Source organism: Geotrypetes seraphini, chromosome 2, assembly GCF_902459505.1.
Source record: "Geotrypetes seraphini chromosome 2, aGeoSer1.1, whole genome shotgun sequence".
NCBI classification, from domain to species: Eukaryota; Metazoa; Chordata; class Amphibia; order Gymnophiona; family Dermophiidae; genus Geotrypetes; species Geotrypetes seraphini.
In genome coordinates, this window is record NC_047085.1 from 264,381,013 (window position 1) to 264,402,165 (window position 21,153).

The 21,153-nt window shown below is 39.9% G+C and overlaps 1 non-coding gene across 1 annotated transcript; it reads left to right on the top strand.

Annotated features, from left to right (window-relative positions):
* Positions 1–12,759: 12,759 nt before the first annotated feature.
* Positions 12,760–12,866, top strand: LOC117356144. The gene has a single exon (XR_004538578.1). It is a non-coding gene; the product is annotated as a U6 spliceosomal RNA (small nuclear RNA).
* Positions 12,867–21,153: the final 8,287 nt, after the last annotated feature.

Below are 21,153 nucleotides of genomic sequence, written 5' to 3' on the forward strand. Positions count from 1 at the left end.
TGTCAGCTCCAAATCTATAACCTTTCGATCCATTATTTTGCCTTTTCAGAGCTCATTCTGTGAACTCTCAAAACCTTTGCCAGGACACCCAGGTGAAAAAGTAAAAACTGCTAAATTGACAGATTCTGCCTGCAGAACAGTGTGAGCCCTGGCCTGCACATCCCACGCTGGGCTATGTACTTGTCGGAGCAACACTTCTGCACAAGCAGGAGAGCAGGAATGTATGCAAAGCCTAAGAAATGAGCATTCTAGGGATCGGCAGCACCCACCTTTAAAATTCTCCACTTTCAGACCCACCACGAGCAGAGTTTAAGCGGATTCCATTTAAATTCCCAGGTGTATAAACTGCTTTTTATAAGCCCCACACCCCCGTCAGAGCTCTTTAAAACAAAGTTTTCCCGCGGCGCGCTCCTTTCTTGCGCCAAATTGTCAGCGCTGGCTTGTCAGCGTGCTGGTGTCTGGCGCGCGATTATCCCATCACCCCTAAAATTAGGACACTTAGCAATGCCTATCACCACTTAGGTGGCGCTGTGTGATTTCATACTGTGCGCCTAACTTTTTTAGAATCACACTTACCGCCTCTCTAGTTGGCACCAATTTTTTAGGCAACCTATATAGAATTGAGGCTTTACTGCACCAGTTATCTCTCTCACTTGACACCATTACCCATTCTTGCCTCTTCAGTGCACACTTACTCAACACCTTGTACAGTCTATGTTAATGAGCAGTTGTGTAAGTGATTTAGGAAAAGGAGTAAGTCTAGTAATTCACCACTACATGTGGAAGAATAAAATGATAAATTTATATAGCTCTTTGGAATAACCTTTATTTAGCTTACCAAGTTCTAAGTCCCTAAATATGCTGGTAAACTCCAAAATAACACCAAACTAATAATTTTAAGAAAAGAAAGATTTACATGAAGAATAAGTACTATTTGCAAGAATGAAGTGTAAGCAAATGAATGAGGACAGAAATAACTAGAATATAGAATTAACGTGTGAGCATTTCGAATGTCACAGAATAAAAGCAATATACAGTATTAGATCTTTAAAAGATATAGACATTAACACAGACTCCCTGTTGGCAAAATGCCGACTGTTTGTTATCTGCAAGTGATTACAGATTTTGATCAAACGTCCTGCATGTGTCACCAGTCTCTCTTTAGCATGACTGACATAACAGGTGTATATCGTCACAAGGAGTGCTTGATCTGAAGTGTTTTGGTGCTCAATAAAATGAGCTCATTGAAGATGAACATTGTAGAGAATGACAGGGTGACAGAATCCATCACCGTCCCCGTCCCCGTGAATAACCGTGGGAATCCATCCCCATGTCATTCTTTAAGGAGCGAGGGAAGAATCAGAGTCTGAATGGGCCCAGCCACTGACCCTCAAGCCTTGCATTGAAGAATGCTGGTGTAGAAGGGCTTAGGTTGAGATAGACACTAAAGAATGACACGGGATGGTTTCCCGCGGTTATTATGGAAGCGTGGCGCGTGGCTAGCGTGCTGTTTATGGTACGATGCAATGGATGTCAGAAGCATGATAGTGCAGTATTTTTATAGCGCCAGTTTTTCGTATGATTCTGGGTAATTCTAGTTAGACAAACATCTGTGTTAGTTAAGGACCGCGCCCAAATAGAAGCGTACGAAAAATAGGTGAATAAAACATTTAAATATAATGTAGCTAAGGCCAGAGAAAAATATACTAAGGATTAATATAAGGAAAAGAATGGTGTTTTTTTGTGCACTTTGCTGTTTGAGCTAAATCATGGTGGAAATCATGACTACATGAGACATGGAGTCCAGTTTAGATTCTTTGTATGTGCTATAACTGTCCTGTCTTAGGCCAGCATCTTGTGCCAGTGAATAGTTTCTGTTCTTTGTTCAGCTTCCCGCCTTTAGCCTCGTGGTTCTAATTGAAAACAGATGTGCTTAGACCAGTTAGAAAAAGCATATTAGATTCCATATTCCAAACTGAGATATAAAATGTATGAAGTATGAATGGCCAAGATATGAATGAAATTATGAATGTTTGGGGCCCATGAATGTGATATGTGGTGACATGAATGTAAAATATGATTGTGGATATATAAATGGTTTTATAAGCATAAACACGCTTCAGGAAGAGGAGAGGGGGATTTAACCCCCCCTTTTTTCCTCCTGAGTAAGATTTCTGTGTAAGGCTGTGTAATTTGAATCTGTCAGCTTAGGAGTTTTTTCCTTTAAGGCTCAGAACTTGTCAGCATGGAAGGACTGAGAATTTACCATGTTAATAATTGTGAATTCTTTTGAATGTTAATGTTAATTCAGAAATCATCTGAAACTTTGTATAACTTTTAAACATGGAGGAATGTTTCTTTGTCTAAACTTTAAGACCACCCATAGAAATGTTATTGGTCGTCAAACTTGATGATGTCACTAAACCAAAAGTTATATAATAGACTGTAATGAGATAGAAAAACGAGACCATTGTGAGAAGGCCAGTCTTTGGCCACGATGATGATCTCCCATGAGCGCAACGTAAGCAATTATGCTATTCTTTTGATCTAATAATGGGAAAATAGAACCAATAATTCAATAAATTCTGGTTATAATTTTAAAACCTTGCGCTGGTGTCATTTTGCATGTAGAATTATTTTCAAACCTGAAGCTTTCACAAATGGCGTCAATGCCCCATGCTCAATTGGTGGCGAAACCCGGGAACTAACTAATTTGACGCATTGAAAAAGCTTATAGGTTATTCATGGAACCTCTAGGAAATTTAGAGATTTCGCATGGTTGTGTAACAAAAGGTAGTCACAGGTTGACTGGCTGCGCAGGAATATGGCGGAAATTAGAGATAAAACGGGACCGGAAAACTGGAAAATTGTGAGTATTACGCCTGTTTAAAGAAAAAAAATTAATTAAAAAAAAAAATTAATTAATTAAAAATAATAAAAAAATTATTTAACAGTAAGGAGCATGCATGCTTGTATATATCTGTACATAAGAAATTAAATATTAATGGAAAAAGAAAAAAAGAAAAAATTAGAAATAAAAGTAACACAGAAAGAATGTAACAGCCCAGTGGAACAGCAAAGATGGCTTGTGAAAAGAAAGAAAAAACCTTGCAGTGCTGGCATTTTTCCATCTGGCTCTGTCTGAAAGAAGAAAAAAATGTGCCCAGTAGAGAGCAGGTCTCCTCTGTGAACGTAAGTTTTTGCTTGTTTAAAAATGCGTTATTAAGTTTGAAGAAAAAAAACAAATTTGTTCTTTCCTGCTGTGTGTCTAAGCTTTGTCTCTGAACTAACTCTATCTGACTTTGAAAAGTTTCCCTCTGTCCCGTCTTTTTGTTTGAAAAAACGGGCTGAGGGCACCCCCCCTCTTTCTTTGTCTCTCTCTCTGCATTTTCAGTGCCTATCTGAAGTAACTACTTTGAAAAGAAAAAAGAAATTGTGTTTCTCAGCTTTGTCTTTCTAAACTCCAGTTCTGTCTCTCTCTGTCTTTTTTGCTCTGCCCTAACTTTTTCTCTTGTCTCTGGAAAAAGAAAAATAAAGTTAATGGCTTCCCGTTCCCTTGCTATGCTGTTCCTTTGTTTGAAAGAGCGGGCTGCAAATGGGGGATTTTCACCCCCACCTTTTTCCTTCCTCTATGCCTTCCACACACGTGAGCTGAAGGCGGGCTTCTCCTTTGTTCATTACCAGGCAGAGGAGAAGGAGGAGGGAATAGCAGCAATGGAGTCCTTTGTCTCAGGGCTACAGATTTCCAACAGGTATTTGCTTATCTCGGAGCAAGTCTGTTTTGCATATTAAAAGGGTTTATTGAGAACTGGTAGTTTAGCAAGACATGAGAATCCTATGTATCCGTGGTTTAAATTTGTTTCCGATGTAGTAGAAAAAAGATTCAATGTGGTCTCTCTCTGATAAAACTTTACCAGCATGCTGTTTAGAGTTCCGTAAAGTTTGTGTATGTTGTTTTTGTAGTGATCCCTGCGGTGTTAGGAACAATGGAGGTACTTTGGGAAAGTTTCAGAAGCTATTTGTAGCCTAAGGGCTCAGTGCAAGATGCATTCTAGAAAAAAAAAAAGACGTTATGTAGCTTGAATTTTTCCCTTGTTCCTTTATTTTTTAAAAGGGTTATAAGAGTGTTGCAAGAAAAGAAATGTTGGGTCAGAATGTGATATTTAAACAAGGTGGATTTTGCCATAAGTGAAAAGGAAAAGAAAATTAAATGTTTGGCTGTTTCAAAGCAGGGAGATAGTTTGTAGAACGAATGTACAGGAATGTGGAAAGAAAGCTTGTGAAATGTGCTATGGAAAAGTTCGATAGGGAAGATGGGAGAAAAGAAAGAATTCTGCTGGACTTGGGTATATATTCAACAGTGAAAGGATAATTTTGTGGAAAAAAAAAAAAGATTTATTCCAAAAAACAGATACCATGCTTAAAAGCAGGCAAGTGTGCATAAGGGAAAAATAAAATCCCTGCCTTTATATTTTTATCTCAGGGTTCAAATTAATTTTGAATATGAATTTTTGTTCCCCTGCATGGTTTATAAAGTATTTTTAAACTTGTGCATTGTCCAAAATGTATGATTAGGGAGTAATTAAATTTAAATACATTTTAAAATTAAATTGGGAAGTTTAAAATAAAAAGATTAACGAAAGTAGAGGTTAAGTACCTATATTTTTTTGAAAATCGAAATAAATGTGAAACAAAGGGCTTGCTAACTTGGTTAACAGAAAAGAACAATTATAATAAACTTTTATGTAAGTGGATGAATTCGGAATTGAAATTTTCTTACTTTTTACAAGTAAGCTCTTCAGGATAGGAACCTAATAAAAAAATATGAAATTGAGAATAATTCCCTGATGTTAGAAAAAAAGAAAGTCTAATTTTACCATGTAGAGAATGTGTCTGCATGTTTAAATTTTCCTGTGGCCAATTTTGGTACTACAGGACCCTGAAAAAAGTCTATTTAATCTGTATGTTTTGTGTTTCAGTTAAGAACCTTCTTTGAATCGTTTCAACAATTTTGCACAGAAGACTCTGCAATACAAGAATTAGTACTGTTTGCAGAGGGGATAAAGTGCTATGTGTTTTTTTCTTTGTTCTTTTGTTAATGAACATGTGCTTTCCTTCCAGGATTTACACTGACCAGCAGTACCACATACCACCACTAGAGCTGTGGAGAACACAGAAAAAAAAATTCCGATGCTGAATTTTCGGCGGGAATTTCAGTGTTCCTTTGTCTTCAACTAATGAGCTGTGCTTACCTTTCAGTTGTACAGAAAAGCCAAGCTTGAATTATGAAAACGTTGCAGCATGAACTTTTTAAAGCCATGATTTAAATTTCACTGAAATTAATTTAGAGACTCCGACCTTACAAGTTGCTAAAACTATTTGCAAAAGACATTTCTGGACTCATAAAAAAATTTTGAATGAAAAAACAGACTTTATCTTAAACCATGTTACTTTAAATCACTTCATTTGAATTAGGCTTCTGAACTTTAATTATGCTTTTGCATAATTTCATAGACTTATTCTGATATTGTATTAATAACTGTATTTTCTTTATCATTGTCTTCATGCATTGTTCTCAGAAAATATTTTGTGTATCCTGTATTTTAAATTTTATTTCATATGACTGTATTTCTATACACAGTGGCAGCTTCTAAGCTGTAACACAGTGCCACAATATTGTTTAATTGGGTTTAACAGCTGATATCATCAGTCCTTTTAATGATTTTAATTTAAATTTGAGAAATGAGTTCCTGCAACACACACAGAAAAAGAAAACTTATATCTGATGTGCATGCATTATCTGCACATGAGTACATTTCCATATTAAGCATATATTTGGGTTTTCTTAACACTGTGCATTATTTTACACTTTATTGATTTAATTCCAAGATTTTATAACATAACACTTTTGAGCATAGGGACCAATTAAGTTAGATAATACTGAGGTTCTCTTTATCTTAGGGAAATCTAGGGTTCTATTTTTCTGTAACTATACTTTCTCTAAATTTTCTGACTTTTTAACTTTAAAAGTACTGGAGTTTCATGAATACCTCTATGAATAAAACAACAGACGTCTCTGCTCTAGGACTGTACTTGCACCTAGAACAGACACTGCCTAACTACCACTGGAATGGTAAGTTTCCTATATGATATGGTTTAGACAGCAACTTACATAAATGTACACTTAGATGGGTTTTATCTAGAATAGTGGATGGGATTTGCTTGCATTCTCACTAGAGAATTCAAGTACACTTTGGGTAAGATCTTCTAGGCACCTGCCGTTGCAGGCCTAGGTAGTACATTTTTCTGGCTTTTGCTATCTAATTGGCATTTAAAAGAATATACTTGCACAGACACACTGATCCATGAGAAGAACCGTACCCAGAGTAAACCCCAGCGCCACAGATAAGACCACGAGCTCAATTCTGAATATTACTTCATAAATTCAGTAATATCCAAGAGGGGATTATGGAAGCGTGGCGCGTGGCTAGCGTGCTGTTTATGGTACGATGCAATGGATGTCAGAAGCATGATAGTGCAGTATTTTTATAGCGCCAGTTTTTCGTATGATTCTGGGTAATTCTAGTTAGACAAACATCTGTGTTAGTTAAGGACCGCGCCCAAATAGAAGCGTACGAAAAATAGGTGAATAAAACATTTAAATATAATGTAGCTAAGGCCAGAGAAAAATATACTAAGGATTAATATAAGGAAAAGAATGGTGTTTTTTTGTGCACTTTGCTGTTTGAGCTAAATCATGGTGGAAATCATGACTACATGAGACATGGAGTCCAGTTTAGATTCTTTGTATGTGCTATAACTGTCCTGTCTTAGGCCAGCATCTTGTGCCAGTGAATAGTTTCTGTTCTTTGTTCAGCTTCCCGCCTTTAGCCTCGTGGTTCTAATTGAAAACAGATGTGCTTAGACCAGTTAGAAAAAGCATATTAGATTCCATATTCCAAACTGAGATATAAAATGTATGAAGTATGAATGGCCAAGATATGAATGAAATTATGAATGTTTGGGGCCCATGAATGTGATATGTGGTGACATGAATGTAAAATATGATTGTGGATATATAAATGGTTTTATAAGCATAAACACGCTTCAGGAAGAGGAGAGGGGGATTTAACCCCCCCTTTTTTCCTCCTGAGTAAGATTTCTGTGTAAGGCTGTGTAATTTGAATCTGTCAGCTTAGGAGTTTTTTCCTTTAAGGCTCAGAACTTGTCAGCATGGAAGGACTGAGAATTTACCATGTTAATAATTGTGAATTCTTTTGAATGTTAATGTTAATTCAGAAATCATCTGAAACTTTGTATAACTTTTAAACATGGAGGAATGTTTCTTTGTCTAAACTTTAAGACCACCCATAGAAATGTTATTGGTCGTCAAACTTGATGATGTCACTAAACCAAAAGTTATATAATAGACTGTAATGAGATAGAAAAACGAGACCATTGTGAGAAGGCCAGTCTTTGGCCACGATGATGATCTCCCATGAGCGCAACGTAAGCAATTATGCTATTCTTTTGATCTAATAATGGGAAAATAGAACCAATAATTCAATAAATTCTGGTTATAATTTTAAAACCTTGCGCTGGTGTCATTTTGCATGTAGAATTATTTTCAAACCTGAAGCTTTCACAAATGGCGTCAATGCCCCATGCTCATTATCCACGGGGACGGGAATGATGACAAATTCGATCACCGTGCCATTCTCTAGAACATTGCTGATGCATAGCGAGATGTAGATGATAAGCAGGGCCTTTATATCATTCCCTCTGTGAGAAACTCCCAAACCCCTATTTGTCCTGTTTTGTCTGTTTTAATTAGATTGTAAGCTGTATTGGGCAGGGATTGTCTCTTACATGTTAATGTACAGTGCTGCATATGTCTAGCAGTGCTACAGCAATGATTATATTAGTATTGTTTTGTTATCAGCACTGTCAGATAATCTGATAACATCACAGAAGGTGATTGGCTTGAGAAAGCACAGAGATGTCATTGATGACTTTATGAAAATTCTTTCCTGAGTGCAGGGTTTGTATACCACATTTTTGTAGTTTAATAACCACACTCAAAGCAATTTTCATACAGGTACTTCAAACATTTTCCCTGTCTGTCCTGATGGGCTCACAACCTATCTAATAGATATCTAGGGTCACTGTGACCCAGAATAATAATAATAATAATAAAAATAACAGCTTATATACCGCAATACTGTGAAGTTCTATGCGGTTTACAAAGATTAAGCAAAGGTACAAATTGATTGACTTTAAGAGGGGAGGAAGAAAGAGGGTTAATAGGACAGGAAATCCATAGTCCATATTCTTTTGCCTCGTTCTTAGCCAGCTTACTTGCTTGGGCATACAAAGATTTGTCTTAAAGCACAAATCACTGCAGACTTGGGGCTAGATTCACTAAGCAAACCGGTCGTGTACCGATCAGTTTGCGAGCCCTTTGTGACCCGATTTCCCTCCGACCCGATTCACTAACCTCTCCTCCGATCCGATTCCGATCCGTGCATGCAAAGCAGGAAGGACGCAAGTCACTAATTCTTTCCTAACACACCAACTGGCTGGCCAATCCAAAAACAAAACGACTGGTGTAAAAAAACACCCTGCTCTCAGCCCCGATCTGCTCTCTGCCCTGACTCTCCTGCCCTTCCCCGCGGAGCAGGCAGGGTGCTCAATCCTTCCTGCTCCAATGCCTCCCGACTCCCCACCCACCAACCAACCAAAAAACAAACGGCAGAAGGGATGCCAACTCCCTCCTGCCACTCACCAGATGCCCCCTCCCCGTTCCCACCCCCCTCCCCGTACCTTTAACAGAGCAGGAAGGGTGCTCAATCCCTCCTGCTCCAATGCCTCCTGCGACAAGTCTGAGGCCATAGGCCCCGCCCCGGTGCATCATGTAATGCATGGGGCGGGGCCTAAGGCCCTAATTGGCTCAGGCGCTTCGGGCTCCTCCCTTGGGAGGGGCCTGAGGCACCTCAGCCAATCAGGGACTTCCTTAGTGAGTACCTAAGGAAGTCCCTGATTGGCCGTGCAGTCAGTTGGAGGCATGCCAACGATCGCCCCCATTTGCAAGCTGGCCTTTAGTGAATTCTTTGGCCTGCATGCAATCGGACACGGATCTCAGGTTACTGAATCTAGCCCTTGGTAATTTACGAGCATGTCCCTCAGGTTTAACATGATCAATCTCTGTAATACACTGGTAATCTTGTGACAGGAGCTCTTAGTTTGGAATCAGAATAAGAACGTAAAACATAAGCACTGCCATACTGGGTTAGACCAAAGGTCCATCAAGCCCATTATCCTGTATCCAATAGTAACCAATCCAGGTCACAAGTACATAGTAAGAGCCCCATAAGAGTGAAATAGATTTCATGCTGCTTATCCTAGAAATAAGCAGTGGATTTTCCCAAGTCCATTTTAATAATGCTTATGGACGTTTTCTTTTAGGAACTTGTCCAAATCTTTTTTAAACCCTGCCAAGCTAACTGCTTTCACAACATACTCTGGCAATGCATTCCAAAATTTAATTACACATTGGGTGAAGAAATATTTTCTCTACTTTATTTTAAATCTACTAATTAGGGGGAAATCATCAACGGGCACTCAGCATTTAGCACTACCACATGCTAATGATCAGCGTGCACTAAACACCAACACCCATTATATTCCTATAAGCATCTTTGCAGTTAGCATGTGATAATGCGGTTAGCACATGCTAAATCACTTACTACCCACTGATGAATTTCCCTCTTTTAGTAGCTTCATTGCCTGACCCTAGTCCTAGTATTTTTGGAAACAGTAAACATGTGATTTAGGTCTACCCGTTCCACTCCACTCAGTATTTTATAAACCTCTATCAAATCTAGGGTGACCAGGCTACCTATACCAGAAAGGAGACTTTTTGGCCAGTCTTGGATTTCTGCCAACCTCATCCTGGTGCATTATGGGAACTACAACTCTGATTTCAATGGATAGAATCATGGACTACAAAATATACGACCTGCTTTGGGATGTAATTTTAAAACCAAAACTGGCCAAAAAGTTTCCCTTCTGGAATGGATAACCTGGTCACCCTAATCATATCTTCCCTTAGCCATCTCTTCTCCAAACTGAAAAGCTCTAGTCACTTTAGCCTTTCCTCATAGTGAAGTTGTCCTATATCATTTTTGTCATCCTTCTCTGTATCTTTTCTAATTCCACTATATCTTTTTTGAGATGCTATGTAGGATTCAGGTCTGCAGACGAGGACTATTGGAAAAAAAGAATTACCCTTTCCACACTGACTAGCTAAATTTACCCCTCTGTATTCACAAGGCAGACAAATGCTGGGTATGAAAGTGGCAAGGGGGCCTTATAGCTTAGCTTTGGCGCTGATTTTCAGGATTGTAAGTTAAATTTAACCGGGCAATGCCAGCAGTGCATATAGCATTTCTAAATCTAGCTATGAAAATTGTACTCAGCTAGATTTAGGGACATTTTCAACTGAAAACCTAACTGGTTAGGTTTAGCTGAAAATGTGACCAAATTAGCCAGTTATTTTGTCCACCCAGTAGGACTTTCAAAACTGACTCCTTGGAAATGCTTGATTATGTCGTTAAGAAACAGTCCCTGACTCCTGATTTGCTGGGTTTAGTCATGTGATACATTATTAAAAAGTTAATGAAATCAAACTGTGTGCATTTGTATCCACTAAGCTCTCATCACCAATAAAAATAGAAGTTCATGACAGCAAATGTGTCACAAAACAGGAGCCCAATGAACTTCTATTTTTATTGGTGATGCTATGCCAGCTCTGTTTGTTCTGCTTGTTTTGATCCTGGTTGTATGTTCCCTTTGCAATTGCTAATAAAGACAATAAAAAAAAAAAAAAATAGAAGTTACAGTCATGAAACATTTTTCATATAGCAGATGGTGACATGACTAATTTAAGCCTAATGCATCTTTGCCCAAGACATGCAATGCAACGCACAGAAAGGGAAAGTCAAGTCTTTTACATTCCTGTAAGTCTGTTTAATATCTTTTTTGAAGTGAGGTGTATTGTCACTTGTATTCATTGTGCCTTTTCTATCTTTTTACCGCTCAAGCTATATATTTTGTTATTACCACTGTGAATTTTGTACGAGACTATTAAACATTCAAAATCTGTACTGGCCTATGTATTTTGAAGCATTAACAGACCAGAGGGGAGTTTGAGAGAATGACACGGTGACAAAATTCATCACCGTTCCCGTCGCCGCGGATAACCGCGGGAAACCATTTTCATGCCATTCTTTAAGGAAAGAGGGAAGAATCAGAGTATGAATGGCCACAACCATTGACCCGCAAGCTTTGCTTTGAAGAATGCTGGTGTAGAAGGACAGAGGATGAAATAGACACTAGACAATGACATGGGTTTATTTCCCGCGGTTACCCGCGGGGACGGGGACGGTGATGAATTTTGTCACTGTGTCATTCTCTATTAAGATAGATGTTCCTAGCTTTAAGAGTTGTGCTCATAAACTGGCCTCTTTGAAAATATACTAGGGCTCAGTGCATAACTTTATACTCAAAATTTCACTGAACATCTATATTTAGGAGCATAAAATCTAGTTAGCAACAGGGGTGCATTTAGGGCAGGGAAAATAGGAGCTTAGCACTGATGTTCAGCATTAGCCTCCTAAAACTTGCCAAGTAAATGCAGTTTTGAATTTATAAATATAACCTCCTAAATTAAGATGAATTTTCAGTTGAAAACTTGGGCTACTAACCCCCTCTTCTACTAAACCACGCTAGCGGTTTTAGCGCAGGGAGCCGCGCTGCTCCTGACGTTCACAGAATTCTTATGAGCGTCGGGAGCAGCGCAGGTCATTCAGCGCGGCTCCTGGCGCTAAAACCGCTAGCGTGGTTTAGTAGAAGAGGCCCTAAGGTTTGGCTGAAAATAGGGCATGAGTTGAGGCACCATCCGATATTCACAGCTGGCCACCGACTGGATTATTTAGGACATGGATTATTTAGGGACTCTACACAGAATTAAGCAACAAATCATTTATTTATTTAATTTCTAAAATTTCTTAACCGCTTATAACTAAGCGGTTAACACATAAAACATTCACAATGGTTCAGAGGACAACATACATAAAAAATACTTTCAATACAACATAATCATGTTATACATTAGCCCACTAAATAGCATTTTTTTTTTTTAACCTGGAGGGAATTACATAATTTGCAACAATATGAGATACAGTTTAGATAGTATTGTCTATAATGGTCTCTTGGTCTCTGAGCACATCACATTATTCATATGACATTTTGTACAGAGTGAGTTTTCAATCTTTTTTTGTCACAAGTAATTTTCCCCCAGTTGGTGAATATTTCCCTTGTTTTATGGTGACAAATCTTTTTTGGCTGGCAGGGCTTGCTCGTCCCTGCCAGTCATACATCTAGTGCTGCAGTTTTGGAGGGGGCCTGAGCCCAAAGCGGATGCCCAGAACTCCAAGCTCTCCCCCCTCCCCAACCACCACCACCACATGGCTACGGCCCTAGCATGTATGTGTGTCTTTCTGTGATTCAAGCTGCCTTCCTGAGTGGAGTAGAATGGGTACAAGTGGATCAATTTATCGCTCCGTCAAAAATTACAAAGACTAGGGGACACTCGAAGTTACACGGAAATACTTTTTTTTAATTTTTATAATTCTTTATTCATTTTGAAACTTAAAATAGTGCATACATGAATACATTACAGAATATATTAAAAATAGCGTGCTTGCTTCGTCAGCACATATACTAAAATTGGAACGATACAGAGAAGATTAGCATGGCCCCTGCGCATGGATGACACGCAACTTCGTGAAGCGTTCCACATTTAAAAAAAAAAAAAGTGACAAGATGGCGGCGGTGTGAGAGTCGCAGCGAAGCGGAGCAGGAAGAATCTGAATGATTGCAGGCACTTTTTTTTAACCTGAAAATCTTTTCCTGACGTTCAGATGCCGCCGAAGAGGAAAGGGGTGATAAGGGCCGTTCCCTCGCCGGCCCTTTCTTCGACACCCATCCAGCAAACCATTCAGCAAACCGTTGACCGCTTCTTTGCAGCTCAGTCGACGGCAATCCGAGTTCCCAGAGGAAGTGACCCGGCTTTGGGGGAAGGCGATGGAGAGCTTTTCCCCCTTTCGGGGATTGAAATATCTTTGTCCCCTCCGGATCCATCTACCCCCGTGTGTCCAGCTACTGCCGGGGTTCAGCTGCGGGAGAACCATGACCCTGGAAGAGAATCTATGGGGCTGTCCGGTGAGGGCGCTGAACCTGAACCAGCAAGTGCAGGAAAGCTGAAGGAACTAACGTCTACACCTACACCAACGGAGGCTTCCTTGGGAGATATTTGATTGCTTCTACAACATATGGAGGCTTCTATGGTCAAAAATACTGAGGAGATAACAAACATTAACTCTAAGATTGATACTTTAACTAAAACCATTACTCAGTTAAATTGGATTTCTCAAGCCAAAACAAACAGTTACGGGAAGATATACAGCAGCTTCAAATGTTTAAAACAGCAATAATTAAAGATAATTCCTCTATACACAGAAAATTAGAGCAATTTGAAAATTATAATAGGAGATTGAATCTTCGTTTTCTGAATTTCCCAATTTCACCTGGTATTCCGCCTATTGATTTCTTCAAAAGATATTTGATTGAGAACTTGGGAATTTCTTCTGACAATATTCCTCCTTTAAATAAGATTTACTATTTGCCAAATAAAAAGATTCCTCAAAAGAATATGGAGAAAAATAATGGACAAGAGGAACAGATTGATTTTGCTAATGTTACTGCTCTTTTAGAACAAACTTTGAATCCAGATACTGAGAGAACTACGCTTCTAATATCTTTTGTTTTTGAGCAAGATTTAAATATGATCTTAAAGATTATATTTTAAAAATTCTCAAAAATTATTTGGAGCACAACGTATCTGGATTTATCCAGATGTTTCCAAAGCGAAGGAAAGATTTTCTTTCCTTACGTCAAGAAACTCTTAAATTGGGTGCTACATTCCTATTAGCTTATCCCTGTAAATGTTTGGTAAGGTACTTGGAAACCAAATATGTTTTTTTTTTCTTCAGACCATTTAAAGGAGTTCCTAAGAGTTAAAAAGATCACCAAGGATTGATGTAGAATGGAATATAATTAGAAGGTAGCCGTGCCTCACTAAGCCTTTTCCTTTGAAATTAATTCTTTAATTTATGTCTCCAATATTATTTGATTATCACACCCCTTTTTTATTGTGGTCTAAGGAAGGGATAAAATGTTTTATTCAAATTTGATATATTGTTTTGGTGAAATTTGTTTCTTTCTCTGTATTGCATGGAACAAGATTACTCTTGTGAATTGTAGTTAAAACTTAAATACAGAAAAAATAGCACTTACAACTTTCAATAAGATATATAAATAATATTTTCACCCTCCCCCCCTCTTATTTCAATATAATCAAGAAAACAATCCCAATATAATATCTCCCTCCCTCCTTCCCATCCCCCTCCATGGATGTGTAAATTCTAATCAAGAGTAAAGGGAAACATCATTCACGTAGTATCAATAAAGTTAGTCAATAGACCCCCCATTCCTGTTTAAACCATTTATTACCTCCTTGCATAAATATCATTTTTTCGTATCTATAAACTAAACATGAGTGCCACCAAAAAGTAAAATTCGAACGATCAAAATTTTTTCGATTTTTTTTGTGACCATTTGGATGGCTACCCCAGTCATAATACCCAACAGTCTGTTTTTATGTTTATTATGGTGGCTTAAGGGATAATAATGACCCGCAGATTACCGTTTCATAAGATAACAGAATCACAGTCTCTAAAATCAAGTTAATATGTCCCCAAATAGATTTCCATGGAAATACTTTTAAAACTAATAGGAGGAATTTTTTTTTCACTCAGAGAATAGTTAAGCTCTGGAATGCGTTGCCAGAGGATATGGTAAGAGCGGATAGCGTAGCTGGTTTTAAGAAAGGTTTGTACAAGTTCCTGGAGGAAAAGTCCATGAGAAAGACATGGGGGAAGCCTCTGCTTGTCCTGTATCGGTAGCATGGAATGTTGCTATTCCTTAGGTTTTGGCCAGGTACTAGTGACCAGGATTGGCTACTGGGCTTGATGGACCATTGATCTGACCCAGTAAGGCTCTTCTTATGTTCCAATTCTTCACTCTCATTGCCTTTCCATTGGCTGGATTTTACCTACAGCTTCTGCTGCTAGTTATAATGGAAAGAGGCAGGGCAGGTTCATTCATACAGGTGGGGAGGAAGGGTAGAACTACAGATCGTTTTAGTTCAGTTTATTGGATGACTTAATATACCATCTCTCACTCTTAGAGAGGACATAGCAAAACACTTGCAAAAAAGAGGAAAATGAAAAAAAACAACCAAAAAGGAAAACAAAATTACACTCAAGAGAGAGGGGGGCCAATGTTCCTTGTGGATCTATGAACCAAGATAATCACACATTAACCAAACATTAACGGAAATAGGTGAGTTTTCAGGGCTGTTTTCTATTTTACACTATTCTGTTATTTATTATCCATCTTATTTCCATTAAGATTCAAGCTGAATTACAATATAAACTTTCTACGCATGGAAAGTAATACAAATGCCCAGATAAATAACAATACATTATTAAGATAGTACATCATCTAATTTGGGAAATAAGCAGGTCTATAAAGCTTTCCAAAATAGAAGAAAATAAGTGATATGCCAGATTGAATTGAAATGTTCCAAATTTTTGCTCCTTGATATGAAAAAGAGATTATGTACTTACCCTTAATCTCTTTTCCAGTAAATAGGGGAGACATCTGGACAGTAGGATTATTTCCTACTCTACCTCTGTTGTACTTCAATGGGCTCTCTAGCTCCACCTTCAGTTAGTACCCAAGCATGTAAAGCCACCCAATACACATGAAGTAGAGGCTTTAAAAAATCATTCTGCTCAAACAGTAACTAAACCTAATATTAGATGTGTATGACGATTGATTTGGTATGAACATATGCAAATAAGTAGGATGATCGATGTGCCGGTAACATAAGTAGGATGATTGATTATGCCATAATTATGCCGGTCTTAATAACTCTGTATTGTAACACTGTTACAGAAGCCCCTGTAACTCTGTATAGAGCCCATGTATTGTAACACCTCGCAGAAGCTCTTTGTAACTCTGTATTATAACACCTCTACAGAAGCTCATGTATTGTAACACCTCTAAAGAAGCTCATGCAAAGTGCTCTGAATTGACACCCCAGTCATTAGTAGCGGTATAGAAACTCACAATAAACAATAAACAGCACCACTAACCACCAACATGGGCTTCACAGGAGCTCAGAAACTACTTCCCAATAAATTGAAACATACTCGTATATACAAATTCCTGTCAGCTGCATCCAAGAATCAGCTTGAAGAAGCATAAACAGACTGAAAACTGTAAGCAGGCGCAGGAAGGACAGGGCGGGAGTCTAGAATGTCTCACCTATCTATTGGAAAAGAGCTTACCAGGGTAAGTACATAATCTCTTTTTTCTAGTGCAATAGGTGAGATATTCTAGACAGGGAAGTACAAAAGCAGTCCCCCAAAAAGCTAGGGCGGGCTTGTTGCACGGACCTTTAAGACCAAGGACCCAAAGGCGGAATCCTGCCTTGCCACCACGTACACTCTGTAGAACTTGGCAAATGTGTGAAGAGACCATGTTGCTGCTCTGCAAATCTCAGGTCCACAAAGAAGCCACACTCCTGGTAGAATGCACCTTGACAGAAACAGGAGACTGTTTCCCAGAAAGAATGTAAGCTGACATAATGGTCCTATGGATCCATCTGGAAATCGTGGCCTTAGAAGCAGGAGCACCTTGCTTAACTGAATGAATCAGCACAAATGGTCAGAGAGACGAAACACGTTGGTGATCTCCAGATAACGCAGAAGAACTCTGCGCACATCCTGTTTCTTCAACAGGCGTTCCTTTGTCTTGGAACCTGTCAGTTGAAAGGCAGGCAAACACATTTCCTGATTAACACGGAAAGCCGAAACTACCTTCGGCAGGAAGGAAGGAACTGTCTGAAGGGAAACCCCCTGCCTCTGAAATACGGAGGAAAGGGTCCCTGCAGGTCCGCAGCCTGGCTGACGGAAGGACCAGCTTTTCCAAGCCCCAAAAGTAACGATGGCCACCCCACCAGGCTAGCTGAGTGTTTGGTCACCTGCTTCTACAGGGGAGAAGCTAAGTTGAATGCTGTGTTTCCCCCCCCCCCCCCCCCCCCCGTGCCACACAGCACATGAAGCAAGGATGCTCTAAAAGTACCAAATTTGTGCAATACTGGCATGAATCCACATGAGGAGAGCCTAAGGACTCCATCACAGCAGGTTGCCAAGCAAAATTTGCAATTTTGAAGAAGCAGGGAACTTTACAAAAAAAAGATCACTAAAATCCAAAATGGCCACCGTCATAAAATTTGCGCCAAAATCACGATATTTTTCACACTTCCAAAACACTAAAAACAGATATTTTAGGATTTTTCAGGAGGAGGCCCAGAACTTTCAGAAACCTTCAAAACCCTACTTTTCCAACCTCTCCTTATGTCTCTCACAGGCTGTCTGCCTGTGTACTCACTGTGACCTGACAGGGTCAATGCTGGATTCTGCTACTGCTCTCTCACAGTAGCTGGATGAGAAAATTCATTATCACAGTGCAGGGGATACTTCTGCAAAGCTGATCTTCGGGATGCCAGATTCCTACAAATGACTGTACCTCCACCCCTGTGGACCAACCGATGCACACCAGGATGGGCAGGATGATGATGGAGCTGGCACCCTGCAAGACCGGTCGAGCCTCCTAAGGGCTAACAGCCTGCACTTGACCCCTGATTAACAGGTGAGACCACCTCAAGGATGACCCTAAGCTCCAGAGAAAACTATGCAAGCTGGCCAGGTACCCAATGGGTTCTGCCTGTCAGATACAGACCGGTCTGTGAATTCTTAAGCAGGCAGAGCTTCAAAATCACTCCTAGCACTAAATTACCCAAAAAGGGGATGAAATTACATCGAGTTAAAAATAATAAAATGAGGTGAGCAGAACAAACACTCCTGCAGGCATGCATACAGAAGGAAAGAACTGAAGGTGAAGCTAGAGAGCCCAGTGAAGTACAACAGAAGAAGAGTGAAAAATACGGAATGGATTCCTTCTGCGGCAGCATGCGGGTATGGGGGAAATAACCCTACTGTCTAGAATGTTTCACCTATTGCACTGAAAAAGGAGTGTTCCAATCTAAGTTTTGATCTGATGCTTTTAAAATTTTTGAAAAACAGGAATTTGGGTAATAACTGAAAACATTCAGTACTCGTAAATATGAAAGTTTAAATTCATGTAATAGAGCAATTTAAACACTAAAGGGCAGGGGTGCCCAAAAAGTCGATCGCGATCAACCAATAAATTGCAAAGGCAACGCGAGTCAATCGCGGAGCCACAATAGACTCACATTGCCTTTGCATTCTGTTCTTCCTGCTTCCCCAATGCCAGGCCAGGCGCGTACAAGACTTCCCCCAGTAAATTCTGACATTGGGGAGGAAGTTCTGGGCCAGCCAATTGCTGGCTGGCCCAGAACTTCCTCTCCATCAGAATTGACGTCAGGGGGGAAGGCTTCTGGGCCCGGCGCTTGTACATGCCTGGCCTGGCATCGGGAAAGCAGGGAGAAATCAGCGGTGGTGGCTTGATGGGGGCAGGGAGAGAGAAAGACAGAAAGAAAGAAAAGGGGGCAGGGAGAGAGACAGACAGGGAGAAAGAAGGGATAGGGAGAGAGACAGACAGACATAAGGGGGCAGGGAGCGAGAAAGAGAGTGAGAGGACGTTTAAATGAGTGCTCCCTTTGGAACCCTTGAAAAAGCCTTTTGAGGCGAAACGGGTCCCGTTGGGCATTAATGTTGGGGCAAGCAATATCGATACAACAATAAAGAAAAAGATTAAGGCTTCCAGTTCAGGCGCAGGATGCCTGTAGGAGCCACTGCCCATGGCTTTGTGCACTGAATCAGTTAGGAATAGGGAGCTGGCTTGAAGATAACGCCGCATCGATCGCACTGTAGACCGGCGACTGAAGAACACTGTTTTGGGCCTGATGCCCATGCTGGCCCTGTGGACCAGCAGGAAATTTCTGTGGACCGGCACTGGCCCATAGACCAGTGATTGAAGAACACTGATCTAAAGAAATACTTTTTTTACAGAAAGGGTGATAGATGCATGGAACAGTCTCCCAGAAGAGGTGGTGGAGACAGAGACTGTGTCTGAATTCAAAAGGGCCTGGGATAGGCATGTGGGATCTTGGAGAAAAAAAAGAGATAATGGATACTGTTGTTGGGCAAACTAGATGGGCCATTTGCCCTTTATCTGTCATCATGTTTCTATAGCTTTCATAAACTAATTGCATCTTCCCTAAGGGACAGATGCCTAACCCCCACCTAACCGCCCCGATTCTCTAACTGGCACCCATTTCACAGGCGCCAGTTAGAGAATTGCGCCTGATCCCTTGCCATCAGCTAATCATGCCAAGGAAATCCCCCCTGCCATGATCAACTGAGCAGCTGTGGCAGGGGCCCCCCACAAGTCCCATCGAAATCGGCAGGAGAGATGCACACTTCCTCCTCCCACCAACATGCATGAGAGAGATTTGCATACCAAGAAGGCAGTGCAGGCAAATCTCTCTCATGCATATTCATTGTGGATATCCTGAAAACCTGGCCTGCCATTAGATCTCAAGGACTGGACTTGGGCAGCCCTGGTCTAGTTACTTTATATCAGTGGTTCCCAAACCTGTCCTGGGGGACCCCCAGCCAGTCAGGTTTTCAAGATATCCCTAATGAATATGCATGAGAGAGATTTGCATACCTGTCACTTCCATTATATGCAAATCTTTCTCATGCATATTCATTAGGGAAATCTTGAAAACCTGACTGGCTGGGGGTCCCCCAGGACAGGTTTGGGAACCACTGCTTTATATAGTTATTTTGTAGTGACACCCATCCACATTTCTTTGCATCACCAGGCCCATTATTGGGCTTCTTCTAGTTTCCAGCAAACTTCCTTTTAAGTGAAATTATTCAAGTGTGAACATGAGGTAATAACAAAGATGGCTGGGTCTTCAACATACTGAACACAAAAAGTCGGGTGATACCGATCTTTGTGGTACCCTGGTCCATCTCTGTGGTTGGTAGGACCGTCTTCGTGACGCACCACCCCATAGCATCGTTTTGTAATTGGGTCTTCAACATTTCAGCACTTTATGTCAAATATTTTTGATTTAGTAAGCAAAAAACAAACCTGAGAGTGATAACCTTCCACTTTCTATTACAAATCTACCCACCTTCTCTGGATTAATAAAGACACTTAAAACACACCTTTGGTCAAACAAACATTCAGCCAAACACTCACTTTTCTCTTTGTAGTTTTTTTTTGTGTTTGTGCCTTTTGTTGACCTGTGTAATGCTATTTTGTTAAAGACATGTTTCCTTGTTTTATTGTTAAGACTGTAAACCACTATGAAGCCTAATTAGGCCATTTGGCTGTATATCAAATAACAATAAAAGATAAAGATGAAGTGGAGTCAGTGCTAGCAAAGAAATAAAATCATGTTCAGTCAACTGCTGATTTGGGGCTGGATAAACATGAACATAACATTCCTTTTTAAACTGCTAGTGATTTTGTATGAGTTTGTATCAGCAGTTATGTCAGTATCTACTGGACAATATTCAATGCTATGTTCCAAGACAAGCTCATCAAGCCAAGAGTTTTGAAGGCTGATTGTGACAGTTCGTGATGCTCACCTTGAATATACTCGTAAGAGGAGTTATTCAATAGCTGGCTCAGCAGCGTGGAACATGTTACCCGTGGGGTATGCCAGCATACATTTTGGCTCAATTTAAGCATCTCTTGAAGCAAAATCTGCTTGTACAGAATCAACACTGATGGGCTGCTGCAACCTGGACTCTCCCAATGATACTGTGTATTTTTGTTTTGTGGTTTCAGTTTAATGTTTATGTTTTTATGTATCATGCCTTGGAATAAGGCAGTTTATAAAGCTTAATAAATTAACTGTAACATCAAATTTAGCAGATTTAGATTGATGATCTCATC